Source organism: Protopterus annectens, chromosome 3.part0, assembly GCF_019279795.1.
Source record: "Protopterus annectens isolate FY-2018-M chromosome 3.part0, PAN1.0, whole genome shotgun sequence".
Taxonomy (NCBI): Eukaryota; Metazoa; Chordata; order Ceratodontiformes; family Protopteridae; genus Protopterus; species Protopterus annectens.
In genome coordinates, this window is record NC_056731.1 from 441741143 (window position 1) to 441746652 (window position 5510).

Below are 5510 nucleotides of genomic sequence, written 5' to 3' on the forward strand. Positions count from 1 at the left end.
CACACACTCAAGAGAGTGGGACCTGTGAAACTGCACACATGCCTGCACATCCAGCCATAGACCTATGGCATAATGGAGGCAGGAAGGAGTATCTGGCATGTCACAGAAGCAAATTTACTGTTTGTTTCATTTACATCCATGCAGCGCCCTGATATGTCATATGCCACATGTCACATAATTACTAATCATTTTTTTTCCTTTCTCCCTCTCCCTCTTATTGTTTCTATTTCTTTTTCCTATTTTATTTGGTGTTTATTGTCTTAATTATCTGTATTTATTTTTCCATTTTCCACAACATCTGCCACATCTATACCAGTGGCTTAGCCCATGTCCCCATCCCCCAGTGAGTCCAGCCTTCCCCCACCAAAAGTCCATCTCTATTAGCTGTGGTGGGAGGTGGCCAAGTTGCATTTCTTGTGGCCTCTGGTGGTCATTCTCGGGAGGGGAGTGAAATTGTTCCATCCAGTGGTATTGTGAGAGATGCACAATTTTTCAAGCAGTGGGAGTTGGTGCAGGTGGCAGGAGAGTTGGTGGAGTGATGGTTGGAAGCCTGCAAAAGTCACCTGAAGAATGCCATTGTGCAGCTTAAAGAGTCACACCATGGCCTGGCAGTGCTTAAAACACCTCAGTAGGGGCCCAGTGAAGAGAGTGGACAAGGGTGCTAACTGACCCCTCTTGGAATGTAGTCCATGAAGTATAGATATCCTGGTGTCTGTAATTCTGTTTTCATCCCCTAAGTGTGTCTGTACCTCCCCTATACCTCTCCTGTCAGTCTTTGTCTGTGTTTTATGTTTGTTTGTGTGCCTCTGATTCAAAACCTCTCCCTTTTTCCCCTTGTTGTACTCTTCTATCCTTTCCTGTCTTTCCTTCCCAAAAAATGTCTGCCTGTCCCTGCAAAGGAAAAAAAAAAGAATAGGCTTCCTTCCCTCCCCACTCATTTTTTACCTCCCTGTTTCCTTGTTCATGTTCCGCTGCTTCTGGTACCCTATTCCTACTTTCCTATACACCAATTTCCACCACTTTTAAAGATCTAAAAAATATATAAACATCACTCTAGTCCCTTTAATGTGGCTTGCAAGTTTTTTTGAACTACACAATCAGGCACATACCTGCCACTTGCTGACGAATTCTCTTCATGTCAGTCCTGGCTGCAGTTGGATGAATCTCTCTCTTTATTGGGTTTGCTATTTTCAAGGGTGGATTTTCTAATTAATGGCATCCTGGGCCATGAAATTCCAGGTAATTAACTGATAATGTATAGTTGGCTTCAGGCGCTTTGCACTACAAATCTTACCCACAGCAGCCTCAGTGCCATTGTAATAGGTATGTTTCTGAATCACAGGGATAAGGAAAATAAATGCATGGCAGGCAGGAAACACCAAACTGGAAGTTCTGAAATTAAGCTCACTCACTGCCTATAGAGATTTGAAAAGATAAGTAGGCTATGAAACTATGAAACTTCAAATATGTTTTGCATTCATATTTATTTCTATTCACTTTTCTTCACAAGGGTCCGATATTCCTTTTGAAGGGGAATATAGAATGGAAAATAAAACATTTAATAGAGCTGCTATTTTTAAATATAATCAGCAGTTTATAAATATTAGTAACATAATACAACACAATTGGAATTTGTTTAGTACTAACAAGGAGTATTTGGATATTGTAGGAATAGGTCCTAATATAGTTTATAAAAAGGACACGACTATTAAAAACATGTTAGAAAGAGCACAAGAAGGTTGCCCCGGGACTAGGGGTATGTTTAAATGTGGGTTTTGCTCACAATGTAAGCATATTTTGGAAGGGACGGAACTATTTATACCTAATTATGGGAAATATACCTACAAAAAGAAATACACTTGTAGTAGTAAGGCTGTTGTGTATATAGGGATGTGCACTGAGTGTCCCTGTTTTTATATTGGTAAGACAGTCAATGCCCTTAGGAGTAGAATGTACCAACACTTCTATGATATTAATAAGAAGGATATGAAAAACGTACTGTCTAGCCATATTAAGAGTAACACAGGATATAATGTTAGATTTTCAGTGCTTGATCAAGTTACATTGGGGGATAGAGGGGGGCCCCTGAATGACTATTTGGAAAATAGGGAACTTAGATGGCAGTTAAAAACTAATGCAGCACAGTTCCCAGGGTTAAACACTAGTATTTCTATCAGTTCTGTCCTTAGGCTTAAAATGGAAGGTTATTTATAAAAAATTGATGTACAAAGACAAGTATGATAAATGTTTTTCCACACTATATATCATATATGCATACATAATAGTTTTTAGAAATTTTGTAAGCTAGTTTTGTTAAAGTACATGACCATTTTAGTTATTTTATAAAACATATGTAGTTAATGTATAAAAGGGTCAATTAATTAATTCATCAATTATGACGTTACTAATTAATGTATTTGGGTGGTTGTGGGATATAAAATGGGTCAGTTTTGTATTGTTTGCTGTTTGTTTGTATGCTATTCTGAAGAAGTTTTTATTAAAAAACGAAAGTGCTAAATTTACACAGTGTGGATTCCGTCTTTCCTTTCTGGGGTTTACAGTTTGTTTCTGGTTTGTGTTTTTGACTTTCATTGTTTAATCACAGGGATAAGGAAAATAAATGCATGGCAGGCAGGAAACACCAAATTGGAAGTTCTGAAATTAAGCTCACTCACTGCCTATAGAGATTTGAAAAGATAAGTAGGCTATGAAACTATGAAACTTCAAATATGTTTTGCATTCATATTTATTGCCATTCACTTTTCTTCACAAGGTTACTGTGAGGTGTACACCTGGTATATACTTCACAGCAACCATTTCTGATTAAGAGACAGCCCTGTCATGGTGCTGCAACACAAAGACATTTCAGGGGAGAGGAATATGCTATTCAATAATGTGCTCTCCCACCAAAAATACCTGCAGTAAGGCATTTATGCATCCAAGTGATTCGGAGAATTGCTGGGCTATGTAAGTCACATCAGCCACGAAAAGCTCATGTGCACCTCATCATGCCAGAGGTAAGTGCCTGGGAGTTTAGCAAACAATTAGTGTTGTGAGATGTGTGTGTGTGTGTGTGTGTGTGTGTGTGTGTGTGTGTGTGTGTGTGTGTGTGTGTGTGTGTGTGTGTGTGTATATATATATATATATCTACGGGACTACATGTATGAGTGCATGAATAAGTGTGTGTCTGCCTGGGAGTTTAAAATGGGAGGAGGGGTAAATTACAGGGTAGTTATGTAGGGTAGGTTTGTGTGTGTGCATGGGTGAATGAGTGTCCATGAGTGCAATCGGCTGTGGGCGACACTGTGTATGAGTGTGTGTGTGTGTGTGTGTGGGGGGTCATATGTCCACAGTCCCCAAGACTTATAAGCAAATCCTGCAATATTTTGGGAAATACTTAACCCCAGGGATAATTCTATACAACGTATCTTAAAGAAACTTGAAAAGAAAAGTAAAACAACAAAGCCTTGCAGCATGAAAGATGGGGATCAGGGGTAAACTAGTCAACAGATATAAATTTGAGTGACCTAAAGGCACTAACAAGTATTTAAGCCCTGCACACTTGCAGCACATACAGAGTACTTTAGTTCTCTATAGCACCATTAGACAACATGGATACTTTAAAATATTACCCAAGTCTTATTAAAAGAAACGTAAAGATAAAGGGGAATTTCAAATCCTGGACCTTTGGCACAGGCAACAGCAGCATTAAATGACTTTGCTAACCGATGAGTGAGAATCTCAGTATTTTTTTTTACATAATAATAGTTCATGAATTGGGATATGGTGGTGGTGGTGATGAAGCACTCTGTGTGAAAAATGTGGGTTGTTTTGGCCTTTTCATACAGAAAATGGATTCTGAATTCTACTTGGAACTGTGTGTTTTCATTCAAAAGTGGAATTTAATAAGATATCCAAAATCAATCACAGAAATATAGTATGGCCAAAGTGGGCAGATATTTTTAGTGCTAAACACATATTGTTAAACTGTGTTGTATGTAGTAAACGTTTTGCACATGTCTGTAAATTAGTGCTTAATCATTCACAGTACAGATGAAAAATCACACTTGGATCAGACCACTTATGCAGTAAAGTTGAATGACTAAGTGAATTAAATATGCAGACTTTGCTCAGAAACAGTTACTTCTATTTCTGATTTGTTTTTTCATATTTTCCCTTTAACAGACTTCTGATAGGAATGCATTTAAATAATCAGCTGTATGTACTGTATGATACACTGTCCATATGAATCACACATATATTGCCTTGTGCTACCCTATAAGTGATAAGACATGAATAGTCAAACTAAGATGAGATATGGTCAGATGAGGTGCAAAAGGTATTTTATAATAATTACAGACCAACATCAGCATCCTGGATGTGAAGCACTGGTGGACCTTTACAGCACAGGTCTACTCTGATTTTTGTACGCCAGTCAGTAAATGAGACTCTGACAGCAGGACAGATAAATCATGCTTGCACAAAAAGGTGTAGTGCGCTCAGTTATTAGCATCCTGTAATCAGGGAGAGCACCCTTGATGGCTTCCATGATCCATGATGGCTCTTCCATGGTCATAGGCTGCATATCACCCGATTCCTGGATAGTTGGAGGGAAGAACTATAGAAGCTGCCAAGATGAGCTATTGTGTTGCCACTGAGGTCTAATGTTCATAACAGAGATCCCTGTTTACTTCTGAGACAAAATGGAAAGAAACTAAAATATATGGGTCATGCTAATCACATCTGGGCGATAGACAACTCTGGAGTCTACAAATAAACACTACTCTTCACTCCTTAAAGAGTCCTGTCTTCAAAAATAATAAGAATGTTGGTCAGAATTTTGTTTCACAGACATTCAATATACATGCTTGGAGCTGTCACCAGCAAATGAGTATAGCAGTATCAGGTTATAGGTGCTAAGGATGAACAGGGGAATGAGGTACTAATGTCAAGGCAGGATGGCTTGGCACAGTTCATTCTCATTCATGTGCACAGTAAAACACTACTTGGCTGCCATTCCAGATAGCCTACTGTTTTTCACCACATCAAAGTCCCAACCCACGTCATTTTTCCAAAGTGGTGGAAATAGGAAGAGAAGAAAGGGGAGAATGGCAAGCAGAAGAAAGCACACAAAGGTAGCCATGAAGTATGACTCCACAGTATCCGCTCACATCTGTCCCTAATGTCTGATCTAAGCTATCATTACTCCATTATTATTCAGATTTTCAATCCTTTGCCCCAGTATCTTTCAAATTATCATAATATTATCTATTATTTTTCCTCTTGTAAGACAGTGTCTGGCACCATGAACTGTTCTGAATTATTCTTCAGTATCTGTTCCCTGTTTAATTTAGATAAAGTTATTAAAGCTTATTATCTGAAAACACATCTAGACAAAGCCAGCATTAGGTGAACTGGTGCCCTACACAAACAACTTCATTGCACCCCCACACCCACACACATGTATATCACACAGTGCCTCCACAATCTCTCTCTTTCTGGCTTATTCA